Source organism: Vicugna pacos, chromosome 16 (genome assembly GCF_048564905.1).
Source record: "Vicugna pacos chromosome 16, VicPac4, whole genome shotgun sequence".
NCBI lineage: Eukaryota > Metazoa > Chordata > Mammalia > Artiodactyla > Camelidae > Vicugna > Vicugna pacos.
Genome location: NC_133002.1, coordinates 59,510,363 through 59,525,208, shown reverse-complemented (window position 1 = coordinate 59,525,208; position 14,846 = coordinate 59,510,363). Strand labels below are relative to the sequence as shown.

The 14,846-nt window shown below is 52.3% G+C and overlaps 1 long non-coding RNA gene across 3 annotated transcripts; it reads left to right on the top strand.

The window, feature by feature from the left end:
- The first annotated feature begins 1,043 nt into the window (after positions 1-1,043).
- Positions 1,044-14,789, top strand: LOC140686216 (uncharacterized). Of its 3 annotated transcripts, none has more exons than XR_012059873.1 (5): positions 1,044-2,237; positions 8,490-8,612; positions 9,342-9,483; positions 12,576-12,685; positions 12,909-14,789. It is a non-coding gene; the product is annotated as an uncharacterized lncRNA (long non-coding RNA). The 3 variants fall into 3 exon arrangements; XR_012059871.1 differs by lacking the exon at positions 1,044-2,237 and adding an exon at positions 3,440-4,509; XR_012059872.1 differs by lacking the exons at positions 1,044-2,237; positions 9,342-9,483 and adding an exon at positions 3,444-4,509.
- The last annotated feature ends 57 nt before the right edge of the window (positions 14,790-14,846 follow it).

The window sequence follows — 14,846 nt, the reverse complement described above, 5'->3', positions numbered from 1 at the left end:
TCAGGGGTGATTTTTAAATAATAATAAATACAATAAATGCCTCAAAGGCAGAAGGAACAGTCCAGAAAGTCCCAGACTTGAGGACTATCCTGGTAAGAGAGGCAAGCAGGTGGTTTCCAGGGTCGACTGCAGACGCCCGACGAGATGGCCAGGAGCACCCCTCGTTAGCAGCCGTCCTCCCGCTCCGGGAGCAGTGGAGGCTTTTCCCCGGGGGGATGCAGGCAGGAGGCCAGTGCCCCTCTGACATGTGTCAGGTCAAATCACCAGCTCTCCTGAAAACATCTTCCTCGTCTGTCACCCTCGCCTCCAGCAACCCCGCGCCCATGGTGGACAGAGACGGACAGCCCCCTAATGATGCCCGGCAGGCGGCCCCTGCAGCACGCTCCTCCTGGCTCTCCAAAGGCCAGCGGGACAATTGCCGTGAAGGGCACGGTCCCTGGGGGCCCCCACCCCCACTTTAGAACAAAACGTGACTAAAATCGGGGCAAGTGGGGTGGTGTGGCTGGGAGGGGGGAGGACCCTCATTTTCTGGCCGGCCCATCCCTTCCAGGCTGCAGACAGAAAAGGAGGGACCAGCTGCGCAGGAAACTGCGTCACTGCAGCACCTCCGAGCCCCCAGTCCACAGGGGCCCACACTGGTGTGTGCAGCCCATGTCCCCATTTTCTATATCTTTGTCACTGAATTTATTTCGTTGTTACTGTCATCGCTGCCACGTGTGCGTTTCAGACTCTGCACCAAGGCAGTGATGTGCCCTCCAGCCTCTGTGCGCCCCATGGCCACTCCCAAGTGCCCTCTGCTGTTGTGCAGGCTGGCATTCCAGAGGGCTTCTCAGCTAACCACTGTCCCTGACCCCCACAGAGGCCCAGGTTCTCGGCCTTCTGGCAGCTGCTACTGCAGGGTGGGAGGGCTCCCTTCCCAGCAATGGTCACTCTGCCCCATCCCCTCTCTCTCTCAGTGCCCCCACCCCCTGGGAAGTTGTGGGGAAAGAGGGCAGTGAGATGAAGGGGCAGAGGGAGGGGAGAAACAAGAGCTCACAGGCACTGAGTGGACGGAGGAAGGAGAGGTGCCAGCCCCGAATACCCAGGAGGGTTTCAGGTCCCTCCCACCTTGCCTGGAAGGACACACACAGAAGATGGCACCTCCAGGTGACAGTGGTGGCTGAACTCAGTGCCTTGGCTGGCAGGCGACCCGGAGGCCAGGGCATTAATGCAAGAAGTTCTGCAGGAAGGAAGAAGTTAAAAAGCAGAGGGGCGGGAAGTGAGAGGCGCCGGGGGGTGGAAAGTAGGGGAAGAAGAGAAAATCCTCTCTGGCCGCAGTGGACCCCAGAGAGGAGCAGAGGCGGGAAACCACAGGGCCCTGGAGTTGCCTTCCCCCATCCCTGACCCCCAGGGCACTACGCCGCAGCCCAGCCCACCTGCCTCTTGGGTGCCCACGGGACATGCTGCCTGGCCAATGTCACTCAGGGTGCTCCCCACCCCAATTTTTGTTCTCTTCCCAGAATAGCCATTCTTTGTTCTAAAATGGGGGCAAGGGCCCCAGGGACCACTCACAGGACAGAGGGGCTTCTCTTGGAGGATATCAGGGAAAGGCTTGGTCAAAACAAGAGCTCCTATTTAACTGGCCCCTCGGGTTGCCCCCAAGACCGTGCACACACCCACGTGTGTGCATGGTCCAGGCTCCAAGCAAAGAAGGATCGCGAGAGGTGATGCTCCGGTGCCCAGATGCTGCCCCCTGGGCACACAGGTGGGACTCCCTGTCCAGAAACACCCTTGGCAGCCCAGCTCCCACCACGCTGGTCTGCTGGTCTCAGTCGCCTCCAGTCAAAGAGCAGAACCTGCACCCTGACGGGGCCACCTCTCCTTTTCCAGTATTCTACAGGGTGGTTGGCAAGGAGGCGCCCTCAGGCTGCAGGGGAAGGTAAAAACGGTGGTTAAAAAAACACTTGGCACAGGGAGGTGGGGAGCAAGGCGCCAAGCCTGCTCCGCGTGTTGTGCAGGGCGGCCCCAGCCTCGGGTCAGCCCCGCCAGAGGCAGCTGCGCCCCCGCCACGCCGCGCGCCCCTCCCGGGGAACCACGCTGGCTGCCGGCGTCCCCGGGGAGGGTCCCCGCGTGGCCACCGGCCCGGAGGCAGGGGCGGGCGCACTGGCGGCGTAAACGGTCCGGAAGTGAGGCCGGATTATCGAGGGGGCTCATTAACGTCGCTCCGACAGAAAGCCGGAGCCCCTCCTGCTCTCTTGGTAGGATTTGTTCTTAATCCTCGTATATTACAAGAACACGAATTAAGCTCTGATGAACGCGATATTAATTAATTACATGAACCTGCACGGGGGAGACGGGCGGGGCGGGGGGCGGGGGGCGGTGACGCCCGGCAGCCTGGGGGAGGGGATGCAGTGTGAACCAAGGTCTCCTTGTTTCTCCCTCCACAACGTGGAGGCTCGTCTGCCGGCAGCAGACGCAGCTCCGCAGGGTTTAAAGCTTGTGGCAACGTCGCAGCTGAGCAACGCGGGGGCACCGGGTGTGGCATCTACGTGGAGGAAGGGGCGCCATCTTCCCTCACCGCAAGCACCGGGTTGAGATCCATTTCATATGTTCTAAAGCGGCTGCTCCCAGCCCTGGGCCCTGCCAGGCTCAAGCAAGGAGAGTCTTCCTTGCTCCTCTAAAGCGACTTAGAACAATCTGGCTAGAGGCCGTCTGGACCCCAGAACATTTTGCAGGGCCTCTTTAACTTCCCTCTCCAACTCGAAGACCCCCCAGGGGTGGGGGACATAGAAACTGCCCCCCCACACACACAAATGGCACTTATAAGGAGAAATGTAAGATTGAACTTGAAAATCAGGTTGGGGACCCTGTAGCCCGAGCCTCAAACAGCTCAGATGTCAGCGGCTACTTCCCAGGTGTTTCTGGGATACTGGCAGCCCCCCGCCACCCCTGCCAACCCCGCCAGTGCTTCCAACTTGAATGGGACAGGCCCGGGGTGCTCAGCACCTCCACCTTCAGGGGACTTGCCCCAGGGAGCTGAGCAGACCCTCAGGGGTCCCGCCGGAGGGATCTAGGCCAAATGGAGAGAGACGCGGCAGGTGCAGAGAAGGAACCAGGGGTCAGGCCTAGAGACCACCCTCTCCAAAGGCATGGGGCTAGGTCCGTCTGAATTAGGTCCACCTGAAAGGTGAGGCAGCAAGGAGGCAGCAGGACGAGTTCAGGGCAGGGGAAAGCCTGCAGCAAGTCCAGCTTTGACGTGCAGGGGAGGCTCCCAGCTGGCAGGGACCCTCGCCCTAACACAACATGCACTGGAACAGGCCTGTGGCTGCAGCCAGAAACCCCTAAGTCACCAGGCGGAGCCAAGGAGGAAAGAGGGAGGGCAGGGCACATGGGAGGGAGTCATCCTCCCCACCCCCCGCCTCCTCCAGGAAGCGCCCTTGGATATTCCTCTCCTCGATGTGAACATTGGTCAGATTTTAGAGTCCAACATGCTTAGCTGCAAAGTCTTCCCTTTATTAATTAGGGATCTGCTATAGATGGAGCGTCTGTGTGCCCCAGATTCATTTGTTAAATTCCAACGCCCAGTATGGTGGGGTTGGGAGGTCGGGTCTTGGGTTGGGAGGTGGGGTCTTGGGGTTGGGAGGTGGCGCCAAGTCATGAGGGTGGAGCCTTCACAAATGGGATGAATGTTCTTATAGAAGGACCCCGAGACCTCCCCAGCCCCTTCTGCCCAGTGAGGGCGCCTTCTCCGCACCAGGCAGCAGGCTCTCTCCAGGCACCAAATCTACAGGCTTCTTGGTCATGGACTTGCAGCCTCCAGAACTGGGAGAAATAAACATCTATTGTTTAAAAGCCACCAGGCCTACGGTATTTTTATCAAAGCAACCCAAACAGATGAAGACAGATTCTTTCTGCCAGATTTAACCAAGATTCTGAAGCCCAGACGGTGAAATGTCAGATACTGAGTGACTGTTCACAAGCTATCTCCCTTACTTCGCCTGGGCTGCGGACCTGGGGACGTTCAAGACAGGTCTGGAGCTGACGGAGATCCTGTTAATCTCCCCCAAGACCGGGGGAGGTTGTTTCTCCATGTTGGTGCTGGGTGTTCTCACTCAGCATGTTTCCACCGCTTTGTGTCGGGGGAGCTGGAATGTTCAAAGGCACGTTTCCCAGGCCATCTTGATTTTATAGGATACCAGACATGATTTAGGGTCTGCCAACAGATGCTCTTGTGCAATATTTGGTTCTAACTCTTTTCTGCGGTGGTGGAGGTTTATGGGTGAGTCTCCAGGCTCCTGAGCTCACCTTTCCCTGCCTGGTCTCCAGTGCCACACGTGGGAAGCAGAGGTGATGTCAGGACCTCTGGACCACAGCTGCGGTGCACAACCTTGTAGCTAATGGTGCCCTTTCATCTCGACTGCTTCCACCTTCTACTAATCCTACAAGCACCTGCCTCCCGCATTCCATGCCTTCTGACTTGAAATACCCAGCTGAGAGGCGCCGGTTCTTGGAAAATTGCTAGAACTTCAGGTGAGAAAAGCAAGGTCCGTGGTTGTCTCAGCTGGGGGTGCTCCCGCCCTCCCCCGGTGAGGTTGGCAGTCCGGTGGTATCGGGTGGTGGTGGGGAACTGACTAGGGACAAGGCGGAAGCCCAGAGTTTTGCAAGCTCAAGGCTGCGTCCTGAGCTGGGACAATGAGCAAACCAGTTGGAAATTTACTAGGGAGAGCCTGGAAATGAGAGAGCTTGGTAGCTCTGAAATCAGTTTCCCATAATACCGGGCTGAACGGGGAACCAGGTGCATGAGGGAGACCTGAGGGAGGCCAGCATAGAGGATGAGCCAAGGAAGACTGGGCTTGGAGTCCACTCAAGAGGGAAGAGGCTTAGGGCTCCAGGTGTCTGGGTACAAACTGTCAAAATCATTGGCTGCCCAGTAAGCAGGGCAGACTCGGGGGTGACCCTGAGAAAGGGGGGCTGAAACGTCAAAAATTTGCACACAGACATCAGCAACCACACACCACAGGGGGAACAGACACCTGCAGGCAAGTGAAAAACGAGCAAGCAAACAAACAAAAACACCTCGGAAAAACAAACAGAATCCAGAGTCACTGCAATATATTAATGTAAGTGTCCAGTTTGGGCCCAAAAGTATGCAAACAAACAGGGACGTGTGAGCATGTTTAGGGAAATAAAGCAGTCGATGGGGATGAGCTCTGTGCCATGGTGTTGGATTTAGCTTCCAGGCAGCAATTATCAATCTGTTCAAAGAACTAAAGGATTTAGAAACTGTTAAAATGACAAATTGTATGTTACGTATATTTTATCACTCTTTTTAAACTGAATGCAGGAAGGGAAAAAAACTAAAGGAAACTGTGTTCAAAGACTTAAGGGAAACATGATGATGACTCAACAGATAGACAGTTTAATAGAGAAATGGGAACTATTGTTCTAGCCACTGAAGATAAAATACATATAAAATAGATAAACAGCAAGTTTCTACTGTAGAGCGCAGGGAATTACATTCAGTATCTTGGAGTAACGTGTAATGAAGAAGAATATGGAAACGAATATATGTGTGCCCATGTGTGACTGAAACATGATGCTGGGCACCAGGAACTGACACAATCTTGTAGACTGACTGTGCTTCAATTAAATAAAAAAATGTTTAAGATAAAATAACCAAAATGAAAAATCCACACAATGGGCTTAACAGCAGACTTGAGGTAGAAGAAGAACCCAATAACTCAACAGTGGCTCCACCTGGAGACCAGAAAGAAAAAAAGTATAGGAGAAAAGCGAACAGGGCTCCCGCAACTTCCAAGATGACATCAAGGAAAGCGATGCGCGTGGGACAGGATCCCCAGGAGGAAGAGAAGAGAAACACAGGGGCAGGAGAAATTATATTCCCAAATTTGATGTTTTAAGGCTGTATGAACCTCCACATTCAAGATGCTCAACAAAGTGCCAGCAGGACAAACACAGAGGAACCTACACCAGACACAGCATCAGAGCTGAGCAAACGCCGAGGGGAAAATCTTGCAAGCAGCAAAAGAAACACAGCAAAGCTAATTTGCTGCCTTCAGGGGAATAACAAACAGCGTGTTTACAACTGACTTCTCTTCAGAAACAATGAAGGCCAGAGGCAGAGGGCTGTTCTGTTCAAAGTGCTGAAAGAAAGAAAGAAAATCTGTCAACCAACAATTATACATCCAAGGAAAACTCCACTTCAAAACAGAAGGCCACATAAACACATTCCCAAAGAAACAAAACTGCAAAACTTCATTGATAACAGACCTTCCCTATAAGGAACGCTCAGGGAAGACCTTCAGACTAAACAGCGTCTCAGCCTCAGCGTTACTGACATTTGGGGCCCAAGGGCTGTTTACATCGCGCTGCAGAGTAAATCCCCGATGTCAAAATACCACTGTCTGCCCTCCGGTCTGGCAAGTCACTCTTTAAATGAGGACTCGCAGGACAGCAGGAATACAGGATGATGAACTGTCCTCTCCATCTTTGGCATATACATCGGTGCACCGTTGTGGAGGATAACTTGGCAATGTATATCCAAATTAAAAATGCGTGCCCTTTGGCCCAGTTAGCTCACTATCTGGAACTTATGCTCCTGAAACATTTGCACACCAGTGCAAACCCCTGTGGTCAAGAATGCTGCTGAAGGTGACATGGCTTGCGGCAATGCAAGTGGCAAAAGTTTTGCAGTCTGGTTCCAAGCAGGGCGTCTGTCACCCACCTGGAAACCTCCCCTGGTGGCTCCCCAGCGCTTCCCTTGTGCGCGTTTCCAGGAAAAGGGCAGCCCTCCTCACTGAGACTAGATAGACTATTTTACTATTTTTTAAAAATGTTTTCTAAGTTGATTGCTGCAGAACCAAGAAGTACACAGCACACAACACAGGTTCTTCCCAGATGTGTCACGAGCCCTCGAGGCTGTCCACAGAGTGGTCCCTGCCCATCTTCTACCCCCTCACCTGCCAGCTGCCAGCTCTCCAATCCACCTCCGTGGAATTCCTTACCTGTCTTTGACCAATCTGTGCTGCTTCATGCCTCCAGGTCCTAAGGCTCCCCACCCCCTCAACTGAGGGCTGCCGCCTCCCCTGCTTTATCCCTCCACCCCCTTTCCATCCACAAACATCTGATTTCAGTGCCACGGCCTCTCTGCTGCCCAGCCCTCCTGGGGTGCCAGCTCCATCCGGACTCATAAACACTCATCCGTCGTCTTCGCCAGACAGCAAGCTCCCCTCTACTGTTGGGGAGGGTGTTGCTCAGGTGGTAGAGAGCAGGCTCGGCACACACAAGGTCCTGGCTTCAGTCCCCAGTACCTCCTCCAAAAATAAGTAAATAAGTAAACCTAGTTATCTCCCCCCTAAAAATTAAAACAAAACAAAATGATGCTTGAGTGATGAAGAAGTCTGTCTCCGAGTTCTCAATGACTTAAATCCAAATAGAGGCTTCTCTAGAAGAAAATGAAAAAATCCCGTCTACTATGACTTTAGGGCCACAGTGCACAGAGATTCCCCCCAAAATATTTCTTAAATAAACAAACAGCTAATTGCATGAATGAAGACAGAGGCACACTTGTGGGAGCAGTAGAGAGATCGGCTTAGTAACAGAACCGAGAAGGTGTGTAGATTAACTACCTTTCGGCAGGCTTCGGTCCACACCGATGATCAAACCAGGTGAATTCAGGGCTTTGGAGGTGCCCACGGCTGCCAGGAGCAAGCTCAGTTTCCTTTGGGAGCTGCCGAACATTCAATTAACCTTTGTGACCCCGCCAAAAGCGGCACAAACCCGACTGGCACCCTTTTGTGAGCTCTGTCGCTGACGGGGGGCGGGGGTGGCAGATACCAGACATCGGAGCATGAAAGGGAAAATGATGAAAGCCAGTACTTTTTCAAAGAGAGAGCACAAAGAAGAATTACGAGAAAACTCCCTAAATTACAAGTGTGGGTTACAGTAATTGCTAAATTACAGCGCTCCAACTTTATTAGACACACACCCCCTCTCGGCTTCCACAGTTTTCAAGGGCTGCCTCGAGCTGACAAAAGCCAAAAAGCTCGGTGGGAAGTCTGGCAGGGAGCCGAGCAGGGCTAATGGCAGCCCTGCTACAGGGGAGGCTGGGATGCAGGAATGGACCAGGACCGGTGATGCTTCTGTTCTCTGATGACGAGTTCCTGGGGGGCGGGGAGGGGGGAACTGCACAGCCTGAGCTGGGGTTTGCAGACGGAACTGGGGTGTTAGGGTTTTTCAACTACGTGGCCTGTAGCCAACTGATTTGGAAACGCTGAGCGTTTTTCCAGGGTCTTTGAAGGTCCTGGATTCAGGCAGAAAATGCCCTGTATCAGACCAGCTTTCCCTCATTGTCTTTACTGTTCCCAGGTGTAACATCTCATTTCAAGGAGTAGGTCTCTCCTCCCGAGAATTTCCACGCATCTCTGTGCATTGATGGTCCCCCAGTCGTTAGCACTCACCCCCCACACACGCTGTGTTCCCGTCCTCAGGGCCCCCGGACACACCAGGTCCACACAGGCGTGTACCACCTACCTACAGCATTCACTGAGACCTCAGTAGCCTGCCTCCCAGCGCTTAAAGGAAAGACCTGATCCCACCTGCAAATCATTGAGGTGAGTGGGGAAGGGCATCGCACTAAAGCTTAGTCCAGCCCAGATGCAGCTCAACTGCACATGAGAGCGCGTTCTTTTCCGGGAGCGGCGTGGAATAGATTTATTCTACATGCTGCTGGGTTTTTGTCTTGTTTGGTGCAGGAGATAATTAGGTTGATTTACCTTTTTTCTTTTTTAACAGAGGTACTGGGGATTGAACCCAGGACCTCATGCCTGCTAGGTACACACTCAACCATTGAACTATATACCCTCCCCCCTTATACTACTGTTGTTTTGTAACACATGATATCTGGTGTAAATAAAAAATTACATGCAAGGAAGCAGGTCACGTGCTGGAGGTGGCCAGGAAAGAGGTTCAGGTCACGGGTTTCCATGAGGGGCTGCTGAGTGGAGCCCAGACCCGCCCCCTGGGCCCACACCTGCTTCTCAAGACCAGCACCTGAAGGTTGGCCCCTCCAGGCCGTCCTAGGTCCTAAGGGAGTGGCCTTCTTGACCACCTTAAATCCTATGACATTTTCATGGGTCCAGCAGGTTTGTGTCCTCGTGGGTCTTCTGTTCTGGTGCAGGAGTCTTGGGGCCAACAGTGAATGTAGTTGGCCAGTGTCCCCCAGATTCACATCCACCAAATCTCCAAACGTGACCTTATCTGAAAATAGAGTCATGGCAGCTGCACTTAGCTGAGTCAAGAGGAGGTCACACTGGATTAGGGGGCCCTAAATGCGATGGCAGGTGTTCTTATGAGAAGTGGAGGGACACACTAGGAAGACGGCTGTGTGAAGACAGATGTGGAGAACGAAGTGAGGCAGCCACAACCCACACAAGAAGCCACCAGAAGCCGGAGAAGCAAGGCTCCTCTCCTAGAGCTTTCAAGGTGGGGAGGGATGAGGGAGTGCCGGGGAGGGGGGAGCGCTGGGGAGGGAGTGCGGGGGGTGAGGAGGAGTGCCGGGAGTCGGGGAGTGCCAGGCAGGGTGGGGCTGGGCCCTTGTCTCCATCTCCCACTGGGCAGCTTAGTTCTCTCCCTTTTTTTTTAAATTGAAGTATGTTGCTTTATACTTTAGTCTCATGTACAACAAAGTGATTCCGTTATACATATATATGTAAATATCTATATTCTTTTTTCCTGTTCTTTTCCATTATAATTTATTATAAGATGTTGGATATAGTTCCCTGTGCTATACAGAAAATCCTGATTGTTTGACTATTTTATATATAGTATTGTGCACCTGATAATTCCATACTCCCAATTTATCCCTCCTGGCCCGCTCCTTTCCCCGTTGGTAACCAGAAGTTTGTTTTCTATGTCTGTGAGTCTGTTTCTGTTTTGTAAATAGGTTTATTTGTACTATTTTTTAGATTCCACATATAAGTGATATCATATAGTATTTGCCTTTCTCTGTCTGACTTACGTCACTTAGTATGATCATCTCTAAGTCCATCCACGTTGCTGCAAATGGCATTATTTCATTCTTTTTATGGCTGAATAGTATTCCACAGTATGAACATACCACATCTTCTTTATCCAGTCATCTGTTGATGGACATTTGGGTTGTTTCCATGTCATGGCTATTGTAAATAGTGCTGCTATGAACACTGGGGTGCATGTATCTTTTTGAACGAGAGCTTTTGTCTTTTCTGTATATATGCCCAGGAGTGGGATTGCTAGATCATATGATAACTCTATTTTCAGTTTTTTTAAGGAAACTTCATACTGTTTTCCAGTTCTCTTGTGTTTTATAATCAGATTTGGGAGTTACATTTTATGTTAAAGCCCAACATTAAGTAATGGAAATAAAAGCAAAAATAAACAAATAGGATCTAATTAAACTTAAAAGCTTTTGCACAGCGAAGGATACCATCAACAAAATGAAAAGGCAACCTACAGAATGGGAGAAAATATTTGCAAATGATGTGACTGATAAGGGACTAATTTCCAAAATACACAAACAGCTCGTATACCTTAATATCAAATAAACAAGCAACCCAATCCAAAAATGGGCAGAAGACCTAAACAAGCAATTCTCCAATGAAGATACACAAATGGCCAATAGGCACATGAAAAAATGCTCAGCATCGCTAATTGTCAGAGAAATGCAGATCAAAACTACAATGAGGCATCACCTTACACCAGCCAGAATGGCCATCATTCAAAAGTCTACAAATGATAGATGCTGGAGAGGGTGTGGAGAAAAGGGAGCCCTCCTACACTGCTGGTGGGAGTGTAGACTGGTGCAGCCACTATGGAGGACAGTATGGAGGTTCCGTCAAAAGTGAAAATAGACTTACCATATGATCTAGGAATCATATTCCTGGACATATATCCAAAGAAAAATAAAATTCAAGAAGACACATGCACCCCAATGTTCATAGCAGCACTATTTACAAGGGCCATGACATGGAAACAACCCAAAAGTCCATCAACAGACAACTGAATAAAGAAGTTGTGGTGTATTTATACAACAGAATGCTACTCAGCCATAAAAAAGAATAAAATAATGCCATTTGCAGCAACATGGATGGACCTGAGGCTTGTCATTCTAAGTGAAGCAGACAAGAAAGAGAAAGAAAAATGCCATAGGACATCATTTATATGAGGAATCTAACAAATAATAGTAATAAGGATGCAAATGAACCACTTACTATTTATAACTTGGATGACTGATTTCTTGACTGTGTGTGAGCACACCTGACTGTCCTTTATGACTGGATTACCGCATTCTGTTGATTCTTGTTTTCTGCTTGGCTTTATTCTTTTGATAACCATATAAGTTTAAAAAGCTAAAGCTCTAAACTGTTCTTAGAAACAATGATCAGTACATATATGTAAACTAAAAAAAAGTGCAGTACACTGTACAGATGTATTTACATGCAATATAATGTGTATGTGATGTCAAACTAATAATTCTACCTAGTAAAACTGAAAAAGGAAAAAAAAACCAACATTAGATACAGCTTAGGATAAGACTGACCGCCCCCCCACACCTTACCCCCCCAACACACAATGTGCTTCCTGCACATCTGCGACTTTATAGTCACAAGAGGCCAAATCAGCTGCCCGGCGTCCCGGAAGGAACCCCGGGTCACATCACACCCCAGGCCTCCTCTCCCCCCGGCCAGAACGCTCGGCTTCCCCAGAACTAACGCCGAAGCTTGGCTTGCCGGGTAAGACACAGACCCTCAGCTAACGTTGAACTTCACATTCACAATGAATAATATTTTCCTATTAGTAAGCCCTGTGCAATATTTGGGACATACTTAAGCTTAAAAAAAATCGTTTGTGACTTGTCTGAGATTCAGGTTTAACTGGGCGTCTTGCATTTCTGTTTGCTGCGTCTGGCAGCCTGGCTGGGCTCCCCGCCCCCGCCCCCGTCTCCCCCACCCCCCGCCCCCGTTCTCCCCCACCCCCTGCCGTAGCTCGGAGGCGCACACCTGGAGCCACATCAGCCGCTGTGAGCCGGGCCTGGAACAGGCCCGGCAGGGCTGAGACACCGACTTTCCTGACACGTTTTTTTTAATTGTGGCAAACTATCCATTTTAGCCATCTTAAAGCGTACAGTTCAGTGGCATTAATTACGTTTGCACTATTGTGTATCCATCACCACCATCCACCTCCTGAACTCTCTCTTCCCAAACTGAAGTTCTGTCCCCGTTAAATGCCCGCTCCCCCAGCCCCTGGCAACCACCGTTCTGGGCAAGGACATCCTGAGGGTAAGAAGCTCTGAGATGCCCGGCCAGGAGGGCAGCCAGGACAAGGACAAGGATGCCACTTGGCGTCTGCATCCCCAGGCCCCTTTGTGGGGCCCCTGGTGGGATGTAGATGCTGGGCTGAATCCTGATTCTGAATGGTACCCACCCTGGAAAGCTGCCCCTGGGCTTTCCTGAGGGTCCCCGCCCAACTCAGCTCCACCTGGGCGGTGTCCTCCGCACCCCTCCCACATGGCCACTCCGCAAGTCTGTTTCCTTCAGCGGATTCGTATTTCTTCGTGGGATGGACTCTGATGAGGTGACGGATCAGGCGGATGGAGAGGCCACGGCAGTTCTCCGTGTGCCAGGACTGACTGCTGAGCCTGATGCAGGTGCTCCTGCTAACCGAGCAGGAGGGGGAGGAAGAGGAGGAGGGGGCGGGGGAGGAGGGGGGAGGGGCGGAGGGGGAGGAGGCCTTGTGGGCAGCCTGCAGCAGCTCCTGGCAGCGCCAACTCTCCAAGTAATTAGTTTTTAAATCAGGCAGACGGTTCAAGACCCACTCACTCTGGGCAGCTTTAATTATTTACGCCCCCTTTTTCTTCTCATTATTTACAGCCGTCCTCTATGAACAGGAAGGAAGCTGTTTTCTCCGCTGGGGTCTCGGCATTCATGCAGCTGTAACTTCTCTAAGGCCCAGGGGAATCTCTGCCGCAGAGCAGCTGGACCGGGCTGTCCATGGGGCCCGCGGAGGGCCAGCCAGGGGCCCCCGCAGTGTGGAGGACTTTCTGCATCAGGCGTGTCCCCAGAAGCCAGGCTGTGGCCAGTCCTCAGGGCCTCCCGCTCACCCCCTCAGGATGTGTTGGCGACAGAGGCCAGGGCTCTGAGAGGGCTGGGAGAGGATCAGGGTGGTGTGGGTCACTGCAGGGACCAAGTGGTCCAGGTTTCCCAGGACCTCCCTAGTTCTAGCACCGGAAGTACTGCAGCCCTGCAAACCCCTCATTTCCAGGCGAACTGGGATGTTCAGTCACCTGGATCTGCAGCAGGGGATTTGCTTCACTGGGTGGGAGGAGGGTGAGCCCCTTCACTGGATGGGGGTGCGGGCGGGCTGAGCAGAGGTGATGGCCAGACGCTCCCTGGTCCCAGAGTCAGGCCAATGGGGTGACAGCAGTGTAGGGGTCAGCGAGCTGGCTGGACATGGTAAGTGGGTCCCTGGGATGGGGAGTGGGATTCTTAGGCTGAGACCACGGCTGGGAGATGGTGTCGGCCCCAGAGGGTCAGGCCAGAGGGAAAGCTGCTGGCAGGGATGGCCGGCGGGGGTGGCAATGGGACGGTTTTAGTCTGGAGGATGGAAGGGGGTACAAGTGCAGGAACCGCTAAGAGCTACAGATGGGGGACGGGTCAGCCGGGAGGGCCTTGAGATGACCACCCCCAGGACTGCAGCCCCGCGTGAGGGCCGACCCGACCCGACCCTTCCGTGCCCATGGCAGGTTCGGGCGCTGATAACACGCCTCAGATCCTGGAAGTCGAGGGCCTGTGTGGCTACTGCCCATCGATTCATTTGGAGACTTAGTCCATCTGCTTCCCCCAAAACAAGCCAACCTGCCTGACAGAAGGGCCAGGGAGGCCCAGAGGGGTTGTGGCAATCCTGAGGCCACCTGGCTCACTGGTGGCGGAGCCTCGAGCCCAGGTCACCCAAGTCCCAATTCAGGGCTTTCCCCTGCCCATCTCGGCTACCTGCCTCGTCCCGTAGTCTGAGACGGGGGTGGTGGGGAGTGAGGGGAGGTGGGTGTTGTAGGTTGAACCGCGTCCCCTGACCCCCAAAATTCACATCCACTCGGAACCTCAGACTGTGGCCTTAAGTGGAGACAGGGCCCCTGACAATGTTAAGGACCGGGATGAGGTCCTCCTGGAGCAGGGTGGGCTCGAGAACCAGAGACACAGAAGCCACATGAAGACGGAGGCAGAGTCTGGAGCGATGCGGAAACCGAAGCTGCAAGAGGCAGGAAGTCTCCTCTCCAGACCTTCAGAGGGAGCCTGGCCCGCCGACACCGTGACCTCGAACATCTAGCCTCCAGACTGGGAGAAAACCCATTTCTGCTGCTTTAAGCCGCCCAGTTTGTGGTGATTTGTGACAGCAGCCCTGGGCCACTCTGCCACGGAGGGAGAAAGGGGCTGCTGAGGTCTGTGCACAGCCAGGGGCCTCTGCAGCCACACCCCCGGCCTTACTCCCCGGCACTTAGCGTGCAGATAAAACCTCTCATGGCAGCCTCTTAAATCCTAGTCTTTGGGGGACCAAGTTCTCTTGGAATAATAAATTGGTATGAAATTATTGTCAAAAACGGAACAGCTCATAGGGTTCACAGCAATAGATTTCAATTTTAAGAAGAAAAACTTATTTCCAGGGACACACTAATAGAAGCAGCTCACAGCACCGCCCTGTGGAAACCCTTCAAAGTCTCCTTTTAATGAATAAATTAAGATTCTCTGTCTGCTTTTCAATCATCCCTTTAAATGAGTGCTTCTGAGTCCCCGAGACCTCCCCCCTCCCTCCGG